The 12,181-nt window shown below is 46.5% G+C and overlaps 1 protein-coding gene and 1 long non-coding RNA gene across 2 annotated transcripts in view; one reads left to right on the forward strand and one right to left on the reverse strand.

The window, feature by feature from the left end:
- Window positions 1-4,635, reverse strand: part of BAHD1 (bromo adjacent homology domain containing 1) — a 63,419-nt gene extending 58,784 nt beyond the window's left edge. Inside the window, exon 1 of the mRNA XM_083612606.1 lies at window positions 4,148-4,635. The gene's annotated coding sequence lies outside the window, so the exon portion shown is untranslated. The remainder of the gene's footprint in view (window positions 1-4,147) is intronic.
- Window positions 1-12,181, forward strand: part of LOC310766617 — a 246,290-nt gene that overhangs the window by 1,866 nt on the left and 232,243 nt on the right. The window lies entirely within an intron of this gene.

Raw genomic sequence — 12,181 nt, forward strand, 5'->3', positions numbered from 1 at the left:
GACTAAAATGCATTGATAGGTAAACAGCGCAAGGCTACTGTTTTGGCTTCCAGACTTCAGAAGTATCTAAACGCTTGAACGTCCAGCCCCCACTTTGATTCTGCTTTGGCATTTCATGAAAAATGATACTGCTCAGCAAGGCTCTGGTCCATGACTCTGTGCTCTTCTCTTTCATGATGATGATTTTACGCTGGGCTATTTCTTCAGAGCCAGTAGTTTTGATTAAAAATAGCAGAACGTTGTTAGCACCTTTAAATACTCATTAATGGAAAGTAGAGTGAAGAATAAAAGTATTTTAATAAATAAAATCCACTTCCCTTCTATTTTGAGATGATTATTAATGCAGGCAAGAATTCCAGTCTGGGGCCCGGTACATACAAGAGACTACCTGCAAGGATCCCTTCAAACCTTGTTTTCTATGACCGATTTACACACTTGACTAAGACGAGAAACCCATCTCTAACAAGGACTCCAGATTTCTGTTCACCCTGCTTTGAGCTGGGAACATAGGAGAGGCCACGTCTAACTTCTCCAGAAGTGCAACACAGCACGACAATACTAGCGTACACGTTAAGAAAGAAGATTATTTCAATAATTAAATGTTGGGCTTACTCTTTCCCAAAGTTCGCAAATGGCCAAAGACGCTGCAAATCCTCCTATCCTTTTTAACGTATTTCACACTTATTCAATGTATATGTACGATGGTGCAGCCTGTACAGATTTTCCTGCCTGCTTTATACTGAAATTATATTCAATATTCACAATGTTCTCCTCGTTCTTCATTTGGATGCTTAACAGGTAATCCTGTTCCAGCCCATCTTCACTGCTACATGCTGATACCTATTCTCACCTTTCACTTTTGTCTGGTTCATCTGACTTTAAGCAAGCATGGACAAAGCCCCCTCGATGTCCAACAGAGAAGCTACTGCTTTTCTAATACTAAAAAAGTGTTGAGCTGTCAGCACTAGAAAATTCCTTTAGACCAGGTACTTCCCGCCCCTGTGTGGCAAGGGGCTTCCTATTCTAACTGTAATCAAATATTGGATGGGTAAAAATCAAACAATACAACTTAAAAAACACAGTAAGCAAATGAAAAAGTCAGCATATATCCTTGAAGAGAAGCACGCACTAGATCAGCTTACAAACACGATACAAGATTCTTGAACCAGCAAATATTCTGATTTATTATGATGCCAGAGATTCTTTCAAATGCATGAATTCCTCAAGCACTCTGTAAAAGTCCCTTTGGAATGTCACAAGGAAAATTTAGCATTGCGCCACCTACTTGAAACCAGAACTCTGGATCTCAATCCAATCTACAGAACACATCTAGCAGCTTGCAAATGCCCTGTAGGCAAGAGCTTTACACAGGGATAATTTGGAAAGAAGGGCAGCCAGTGAAACCAAAACTCAAAGCCACGGTTTATCCATAGATTCACCAGGTGATCTCAGGCATCTGCCTTGGATCAATTTCTTACAAAATGGAAATTAACAAAAGTCGATGCAATAAGGAAATGTTACATGCCTTAAGGATTAGTCAGGCTACATATCTAAATAAATAAAACGTAATGATCCATCTAGAACTGGCTAATCTCATAAAGTCAGAAGCATCCGGAAAGGAACAAGAGCTGATCGCCTGAAGTTACTTTCACATTTTACTACAGAAAGCAACACAAGCAACCGGTTTTATTTTCCATACAGATAGAAACAAATGGAAATCAGTGTCATCTGACTCTTAACTTTATTCCTCTACACATGTGACAAGAAACCTTAACTTGGAAATAAAAACAGAAAGGTACTTTCCTAATCCTAACATTATTCTTCTACGTAAACACAGCTTCCAGATTTTAGAAGCGCAAGTCAGATGTGTGAACATGTGGTCTACATAATGAAACAGAATGCCTGATGTTCCACACTGTAGTTATGCATAGGGAGTGACATACACACTTTTCACAAACCAGTTGTCCAACATGCAACACTGAGTTGCTACAAACTGAGTACAAGATTAATTTAATGCTGTTACCAAACATTTTCAGAACACTCATGAAGTACCACAAGAACCCCTAAAGATAATTTTCGCAATACTACTTCAATCCTCTTTTCTGTTTTTAAAAGAAATGAAGTTCTAAAATGAGCCTGTAAAAGGTTTTTAAACAGGCTGGAGATATACATTGTGGATGACTAACCAATCATATTTTAACCTTCCCACAATTTTGCACATCACCTGCAAACAGAAATGTTCCATCAACTGCACCATTTCAGTTCTCCACCCATTCCTGCCTATTCAGAAGGCTATGGTGGGAGGGAGGATAACCTGTCAGAAACACTAATGTGGATTTCATTCTGGGTACCCATTTGTTTGCTCTCTGTTGCAACTGTCAGACAAGGAAGGGAAGGGGACTTCTTACGTACACTCTCTTGCTACTCTTAGGACATGAGGAGGGTGTGAAAACTGGTATTAGCATCTTCTCCCTAAGTGCAAGGGGTGACATTTAAAACAGGAGAAGAGTGAGCTTGTGAATAGTGATAAAGTACATTCCAGTATTCCTTACTGGAAGGGAAGAAGATTCCAAATTTGATAGCCAATGCACTCAAAAATGTACATCTGATTTTGGCCTATGCAAACACTACACATCCAAGTTGTGATAAACAGAGAAATACCACACAAAACAAATATTTATATTCCCTGAACTATTAACAGTTACAAAATAATTATCTTCAGGAACAAGTAATACATTTGCTTGGCTCCCTTTGTTTTTGCTACCACTTCTCAAACGTCTTCCACTATTTTGATGGCAGCTTTCAAATATCACAGCAAATCAGTAACTTTACTTTGCCTCACTGAGGCATGTCTCTTGAGCCAGTGTCAAGTTATTAAGTGCCTTGTTCTTTCTAGAGAAAACCCATCAAGATTCAGTTTCCGATGCCTCTTTCCCACGACCACTTTCTTTTTTTAAACCCTCTTAGGTTTGATCGCTTCTGTTCTGGCGCTCGGTTCCAAGTTCCTGTTCCAAAAGACCCCTCACGAGAAAGAGAGAGTGTTGCATGCGTCTTTGTCTTTTACAGCCCATTTTAAACAGGACATCTGTCTCTGTGTCTGGTTTATCCCAAAAGGTGCCTCGGATAGACACAGCAGCCCTCTCCCAACTAGGAAACAAGACTGGGTGACAATGTCGTTTTCCAAGAGGCGGGGGACAAAATTAGGAAGGGGGGAAGGAGAGAGAGAGAGATAGCGCGAGCGCCAAGGAGGCCCTTCACGTGGTCTCCCATGGGTTCAGTTCCTGCCTTTCCCCCAGATGAATCGGGAGGGGGAAAGGGGGTGTTGTTTTCTCGATCGTCGATGTAAAAGTTAAATGGCTTTATTACATAACTTTAGACCTTAAAGCTAATCCCAGGAAGCGAAGCGGCAGCCTGACCCTCGCTCGCATGATCCAAGTGGGCCACCGGGGAGTCGTTGCCAGAGCTCAGCCCACCTGCCACCGGGGGCCATTTCCTCCCTGCTCTCCGGCGGCCGGGTGATGGGCGGGGAGAGACGGGAGCAGCCCCGAGTGTCCTTCAGCTCGGGCAGAGGACCAGCCCGTGGGCCACGGCGCCCTTCGGGGAAGGGGGATCGCCGCCCACCCCCAGCGGCAAGGCAGGCCCCCGGCGACACACACACTGGAAAGGGAGAGGAGGAGGTTGCAGGGGAGCGGCGGCGGCTGCTACTGGAACCGCAGCCAGCAAACCACCCACCCACCGTGACACGAGGAAGATCAGGGAAGCGGGCTGAGGCGCCCGGAGGGACACGCTGCCTGAAGACCGCCACCGATCGTCCTCTCTCCCTCCCCTCCAGGGCCCCCATGCCGGCACCAGCCGGATCCCAGCAGAAAGTTCCCGGTGGCCCCCGGGCTGAAGCCTGCGCGCCGACTCGTCCCGCAAGAGCCGCGCCCCCCTCCGCCCCCCGCTTCCCCGGCGGCACCTGTTCCCATCACCCGCCCGCGCCCGGCAAGTTCCTCGACGCTGCGCCTTCCCAAGCAGCGCCGCCGCCGCCGCCGCCGGCTTGTGGGGCTCGCGAGGCTGGCGGCGTCGGCGGGCGGAGCCCCATCGCGCTGCCGGCCGGCCGGTGCAGATTGACGGGCTGACGCCGAACTCGCTCGCTCGCACTCACCGGGGCGCTGGCGGGCTGCTGCTCCTCCGTCGTCGTCGTCGTCGTTGCCGGCGCTGTTCGGCTCAAGCGGGCCCACCCAGGGCAGGCGGAGGCCCCGGCCGGGCTGGAATCCGGCGGCTGGAACGCCCCGGGGCGCCCGAGTCCCGGGCTCCACGCTGCTGCGTCAGCGCCGCCTCCTCCTCCTTCGCCGCCGCCGCCGCGTAGCCGCCCGGCTGCGGGATGGGGACTGGAGGCGCGCCCCCTTCTGGGGCCCGCGCGCTCAAGGCCGGAGGAGGGGGCGGCGGCTGCTGCTGCTTCTCCTGCTCCCGCCGCGGCTCCCGCTCCCGCCGCTCCCTCGGCCGAGGAAGGCTCGGCTGCCGTCCTGCCGCCGCTGCTCCGCGCCCGCTGCTGCTGCTGCTGCTGCCGCCGCCTCCGCGCCCGCCGCCGATGTGCTCTAACTCCCCGAAAGCAGCAGCGGCAGCAGCGAGCCCCTTGCTCCGCTCAGGCTCCGTCCTCCCTTCCTGCTTCCTCGTCGGCAGCCAATCGGCGCCCTCCCCAGCGCCGTCCGCTCCGACGCGCCCGCCAATCGCCAGGCACCTGGCCCGCCCCCGCTAGCCAATCTCCGCACCAACCACCCGCCCCAGCCAGGTCCCAGCGCAGCTTGCAAGGCAAGGCAGGCAGGCGAGGCGGGCGGCTCCCAGCGGACACGGCATGGCCACGGCCGCCCAGCCGGGGGAGGGGCGTCCCCACGCGAGCGGCAGCATCCTCTGCGCGCGCCCCGCCCCCCCGCCGCCCAACCTGTCTTCTCGGCAGCCCCGTCGCGCCTCCAGTCCGCCCCATCGCTCTTTTCCCGCCTGCCCAAGTCCCCATCTGCTTTCCCCATCCTCCCCTGGACGTGAGCGGGGCGGGGGCGCCTTCCCTCCTCGCCTCGGCCGCCCCTCGTGCTTCCCCACGCGGCTTTCCTCGCGGGGAAGAGAAACGCCTCGATGAAGTTTATTTAGCCCGGCTCCGTCCGTCCCCCGGCCCCCAAATTCTCTCCCTCCTCTTCCCGTCGCTCTTTCTCGCCCTGTCACACAACGGACTAGCCGTCACCTTGGTCGGCCACCAACAGCACCCTCCTCCTCCTCCTCCTCTTCCATTCGAGCGCCTCTTCCTTTGTTGCATCCAGTCCCCTCGGGAGATCTTCCATATTCAGGTCACCGGCTCTACTTGTCAGTCACCCTCCACCAGAAGCCGCCCACATCGACCCGAGCCCCTCTGCTTTCTACCCATCTACTTTGCCCAGAAGTTCCTAGGCTAGCAATCCTGCTTTCCCTCAACTTTCCCTTACTTTTTGGACTTTCATCTCGGCCAGTCTCTAAAGCTTGGAGGAACATTTGTACAGCTAAAGAAGAATCGCCGCCCCCCAAATCCCCCATCTCCTTGCTGGCATAAGGGAAGGAAAGGGGTGGCCTTAGCAGTCTCACTTCCACTGTTGGGTACTAGACTGTCCTTGCGCCTCATCTCTGCAACAACAGGGCACCTGTGGACCATAGCTGTGCACACCATAGACAAATGCAAGCTTGATTGCATTACCATTTAATATGATTACATAGCACTGAATATTGAACCAAGTCCTCAGCACAATATCAAGGCTGCAGAATAAATGAGCAAAACATTGCATGCACCTTGGTAATGTTCATTGTGTGTGTGTGTGTTCCTCTTTCAGGGAGCCTAATGTGAAAATGTCAGGTTAATACAACAGGCTTTTCAATTTTGCCTTCTACCTGCCTTCTAATGTTCGTTCATTCTCATTTTCCAGTTTTGCTCATAGAGAATCAAAGGTTCTTTGCTCTGTGCTGCAAAAGACTTAGTTTGGGGGCATTTAAGCTGATCATTTACTGCAGAATAATCTCTTGAAGGCTGTGGGCTACCTACCCTCAGGCTGTTTGCAGGTTGTGACCTTTTGAGCAGCTGGAATTTAATTCCAGGTCCGCACATTATCCACCTTAGATCACACGCATGCACTCTACCACCCCAAATTCTAACCACATTAAGCTACAATGACTGATAAAAGGCCACATGAATGCATACATAGTCCATTTTGCTTCTCAAGCTACAATTCCCTAAAAAATGAATCAACAAGTAATCCAAGAGTACCATGACACTAGCCTACTGCGTGTACATGATTTCACTTTTGTATTCCTTGTTAATTATTTTGGAATAATTAACTACATTTCTCTTGCTATAAACAAACACTACTATAAATTTCCATTTCTGCTGAAAGCATATACACTTTTTGCAGTATTTTCCAGGAATTCCAACAGAAAGTGTTTATTTTCCCAGGAGATGGGGGAGAGCCCTTGCCCTGGGTGAATGTGGGCTCAATATATGGCGCAACAGTGAAAAAAGGGAAAAGGTAGTGGTTCACATTCGATTAGTTTTAATACACTTTAATATAACAGAAATTAAAGTCATCTACATCTGCAGGCATCTTGGCTTCTTGTAATTTTGCTCAACTCTTCTTGATCTTTCTGGTGCTCCTTTTCAGTTGCTGCTTCTGCATCTACTTACATGCTTACTGGTTCATTCACATGAAGAATCACAAGGCAACTCCTGTAGTGGTGCTTTGGGATATATAGGCAACTCCTATAGTGGTGCTTTCCAATAAATGAAAGCTCCTGCTTTCATTTATTGGAAACCACTTCCAATGTTACATGCCCGTTATCTGAGGATCTAATATTTACAGGCCTAGTACTTTCTCAAAGATCTGCTTATAGTTGGTTCACAGTTCCCCAGATGTCATTCCATGACATCATTATCACGATAATCTCTTAGACACTAACAAAATTCAGTTGTAGCTGAAGTGTTTATTTACCGGTATATATCAATCTCAGATCAGTTTCTAAAAATGAATTGAAAATTTAAACACTGCTTGTGACTTGTGATCATAGGAAAGGGTGAAAGGTTCAGAAAGGGGGAAGGGAGGTTCCCTTCCTGTCACTACTTTCTAGAATTTACAAGACGGTGAGATCAAGTTGTTCTGAGAAGTGTAAGGAGGTCATCCAAATCAAGTGATCTTAAGCATGCATGTTGAATCAGGTGCTTGAAGAAGACTAAACTTCAATCCCCAAGAGCAATCCCTGAAACACTGGTTCAGCCAAGGATATATGCATTAAAAATGAGGTCCACATATGAAAAGTGAGAAATTTCATTTCATATGCCTAGAGCAGCAGCAATCCTGGTTTTTGTATAATTTCTGTTTTGTTTGTTGGGGAAATGTCTACATTTCTTGGAAAAGTGTCTGAATTACAACACATTTCTCTGACTCATCTTAAAATGAAGCAGCTGTCACTGCTGGATTCTTTAAGAATGATTTCTTTAAACGGGGGCATCTTCTGCTTCAAAATACTTACAGATGCATCATCCCCCCTCCCCTCAACTCCCCCTGCCTCCCAAAATAGCTTTGTGAAATTGCTATCTGTTCAACTGTTTTAAGATACAAGAACTCTGAACAGCGACATGATGAAACAATTTCTGTATCGCTGTGGGGTTGGTTGTTCACAACAGCTAGAGATTCCAAGGATGCTATCCCACATCAACTGGGCTAGCAGAGATGGCGCTGCCCAGGTGTAGCCAAGTGTTGCTTAAAGTAGCAGACAATGCCGTACTTTTTCCTTTAGGGTACTGGTTGCCACACTTCCAGTTCAGAATAAGCCAGAGAACAAAGCAGAAACCTATGATTTGGGCAAAGCCTAAGAGCTTAGTAGAACTGGAGGCGTGGTTGGTTGTTTTGCACATCATGCTAAGTCAACCTTTGGCCTATGTTGTTCCACATTCCTGGAGAGTGTGGCCACTTAGTGCCCTCTCCTAAAAAAGCAAACACAAGTTGCAAACCTTGGTTACAGCTTGTAACTTGACTGGAGGAAGCCAAACCACAAAGTTGGGTTCGGATGACATGCTAAGCCGAACCAAACTATGGCTTAGCTTGCAGCAGCAGGACCAGAGATGGAGCCATGATCTTCAGTGGCGTAGCGTGGGGGGTGCAGGGGGGGCGGGCCGCACCGGGCGCAACATCTGGGGTTAGGGCAAATCCATGGGTTAGGGGGCGCAAATCCACGGGTTAGGGGGCGCAAATCCACGGGTTAGGGGGCGCAAATTACTTGCCTTGCCCCGGGTGCTGACAACCGACGCTACGCCACTGATGATCTTTACTTCTGGAGGCCACACACACCCATATTCCCACCAAAGCTTAGTGTTTGGTTTAGGGTTATGTGTGAACCAGGTAGTTTTTAGAAAGCGTTTCCAGGGACATGATAAAACATTTGCTCCAGTTTTAATTGACTTTGAATATATTTACTGACTGAAAATAAAAACACTAAATTGAAAGGCTCTGAATTGACTAGAAGGAATGGCCATTTCTTGATTCCGTGAACCAGATTCATATGCACACACAAATAGCACAAGACAAGCTTTCTGTGTGATAGTGCCCTTAGTGGCACACCGCCTTCTCAATCTAACTAGGTAACCCATGTTGGATTTAGGGTGGTGTGGGTGGTTCCCCCCCATAGGGCACTGAGCCAAGGGGGTGCAAAACTGAGAAGCTCCATAATTGAGAAGATCCATTTGGGGGCACTAAGTCCAGCCCTGTTGGTAACCCCCCGAACTTGGATGTCAGCAGGATAGAGGAGGCTGGAGTTGGTTGCTAATTTCCAACTCCTTATTAAAAAGTTCAAAGCACAGCTGCATGAGAAGTATGAATAAGGAACTGAATTCTATATGCACCTCAAATTAAGCCTTGGGGCTCCTAAATGTGGCCTGGGGTCACACCCATTAAAGCGCTGTATGGAAACTCCATTTTGACCAAAGAGAGTGCTGTTTTTCTTGAAAAAGAGTTTCTCTTTGGCATAAGAACCTCCCTAAAACCAAGGGTGCAGGGGCATATAAAATTCCATTTATTTTTCAGGCTGCTTATGTAGGAATACAGAACTGGGACCTAACAAATAACCTTATGGGAAGAGCTCAATGGTAGAGCATCTGCTTTGAAGGCAGAATGTCCCAAGTATAACCCCCGGTATCACCAGGTAGGGCTGGAAAAGACTCTTCCCTGAAACCCTGGAGAGCCACTGCCACTCAGCTTAAGTGATGCTGAGCTACATGGACCAATGGTTTGGCTCTGTGTAAGGCAGATTCTTATATTCCTATCCTCAAGTGGGTAAGAAGGGCATCAACTCATTGACATGAAATAGCTCTCTGGTCCTCCAGTCACATAATAAAATGTAGTGTGCTCCGGGGCTTACACGTTTTACTGAAAATAAAGTCATTTTATTTTCCAGTTATTTTCATGCTTGCTCAGTGCTGTAATGCTTTCAAAGGCTTTTTATGATGCTGTACATCACCTGCTGTGTTTTGTTTTTGTTTGTTCCCCCCCCCCCAAGAAGGCGGTATATAAATTCATTCATTCATTCATTCATTTACAAATAAATGCTAGCATACTTCCATTATTTTCATGGATTTTTATTATTTAATATTATTGTTTATTGGATTTCCTACATACCCTTCACCATAAGTTTCCAGAATGGGTTACAACAATATAAAAACCACAATATAAAAATCAGTACTAGTGTCTTTTTTAAAAAAGCAGAAAATATGGTGGGCCCTGAAAATGTTCTACCATACTAATCCACAGCTCCTCCATGAGGTCTTGTTTTTCTTGCACCATAGACAGCGGAAGATTCTTTTCAACACCTATTTCCGGATGGGCAATAGTGTCAGACTGTATGGACTGCCTGAAACAATTTCCTGAAGGCCACCCAAAGGGTTGCAGCTGGATCATTGAAAGATCCCCAATTCCCAAAACACTAATAAGAACTTGGAAGTTGTCTGAGATCATCAGCGGGAATGTCCAGAGGGGCAGAATGAATGTTTTGAACAGGAGATACAATTATAGACCAGCTTGTGGTTAAGCAGCCAGCCCAGAGCTTCATATACTGAATACAAGAGACTTTGGAATATATTTTTGAAGTATATTTGTAATCCATGAGTGGTTATTGGTGTCTGTGACAGCTATAGGAAGACTTGTGAACTTTACTCTTAACCTGACCTTTCTCAACATGGAATAATACATGTTCAGCTACACCTTCCCATTAAGATTTGTTCATATAAGAATGACATTTCTTTACTGCTGAAAAAGAAACTGTCCATTTGTACTCAAGAGCCTGAAAACAAAATTAATCAATCTGAGACCAACTTTTGCTATTCTCAAAACATACATCCCTACATATAAACCTCTAGCAACATAGTCCAGGGTGTCACCAGTAGACAGTGAGTAAGAACAGAATAAGCTTTCAGGTATTCACTTTAATCTCCAGAAAAAAAGAGTATATGTTCAATTCTGGACCATACTTAGGGGACCACTAGATAATATGAATTGTGCAATACAGCAGGAAGTGGTGCTGATGAGTTCATGGGTGAACTCTGCCCTCCAGCTTCCACCTTGATCAATAGCATGGCTCAGTGCTGGAGAACAGAGTGACACTTGTAACATCATCTCTTCTGATCAAGTACAGCTTAGATCTTGTTTTTGCTTACAGTGTGCCAAAGGACAAGGTGGAAAGAACAGTCTTACACATTAGGGATATCCTGAACAGCTTTCACCTTAGAACATCTCACCAAGTTTCTATACAATGGAAAAAGGGAACTGAAATGGGGGGGGGTGTACTTTGCTTAGCCTACATAAAGCATAAACAGTTTACTTTTGCCACCAATGTAGGTATCCTCAACTTACTTCCTGGTGGGAACTTCTTATTTTCCTTAAACACTTCTGATGGATAAGCCATCTGTATAAAAGTTGTGCTGATGAAGGCATCTGCAACTGAAACATCTACAGCAGGTGTGGGGATGCTGCTGAACTACAACTCCCATCAGCCCCAGCAAGCACAGCCAACAACCAGGGATTATGGGAGTTGTAGTTCAGTAATATCTGGAGGGCCAAAGACTCCCCAATACCTGATCTACAAAAATTCCCCTCTTTGGCAATAGGTGCACTGTGGAATACAGGTACTTGTAGAAAGTATTCTCTCCTACTAAATAGTTACACTGAAATTTAGGAACAGGAGAGGCTAGTATATATAGAACAACTAGCTTAAATTTACTGCTAATCACATTTGTTGATACACCTTTATGTTGGTCACTTGTGCAGTCTGACCCTAGACATATTTAGTTGAAAGAATGGCCCACTAGGCTGTTCAATGGGGCTTACTCCCAATACTGTACGTGTGAATAGACTGCAAGCTTAGTTAAGAACCTACATTTATACTTTTAATACAGATAGAGAAAAGGGAAAAGGTGTGGCAATAAGACCAGGATTTACTCACTGTAGATTTGATGTTTCATGAATCAAATGGAATGCTAGAGCTTTTCAGCTGCTTTTCAAACAAGTGTATGTGTGTTGTTTTAGGCAAGCTAGCAGACAATTTAGGTGGCATCGATCCCTATGAAGGTTGAAAAACTGCACCCTTCCCTCTCCCACTTACAGGGATTCCTTGAGGTGCTTTGAGAGGTTCCTTGCCAAAAAGAAATAAATGGGATTTAAAAACAACAACACCCCACTAATATCAAGGTTTCAAAGGGTGGCCTGGAAATGTACCTTGTCTACCTGTCAGCCCCATTACAAGCTATTCTACTCTTGTTTTTATGTGTGAATGGAGCAGACAGGCTCCTTGAATTGGAAAGGAGTAAAGTCCGTTCTGCCACCATAAAGTAGAAACATATATATTCATCAGCACCCCCTACAACTGGTACTGCAATCTGAAGGTAGCAGCAAACAGCTTCAGAGGTCTCAAACAAGGGAGCTAAGTCGCATAATAAAAAACAAAGACAAAGCCTTCACCAGCTGAACAAAAACAAAACAAAACATCATTTGCACAGCACTGAAATGATATCAAGGTAGATGTCAGGAAAGCCTCTCTGAGGAGGTTATTCCATAGCCAGGTTGCCATCACTGAAAAGGTAGTCACCTGCTGTACCTCACTTGGCAAGGGCACTCAGAGTAGAAGGAATCTCACCCGCCCCCAT

This window comes from Podarcis filfolensis (genome assembly GCF_964270895.1).
Source record: "Podarcis filfolensis genome assembly, chromosome: 1".
NCBI classification, from domain to species: domain Eukaryota; kingdom Metazoa; phylum Chordata; class Lepidosauria; order Squamata; family Lacertidae; genus Podarcis; species Podarcis filfolensis.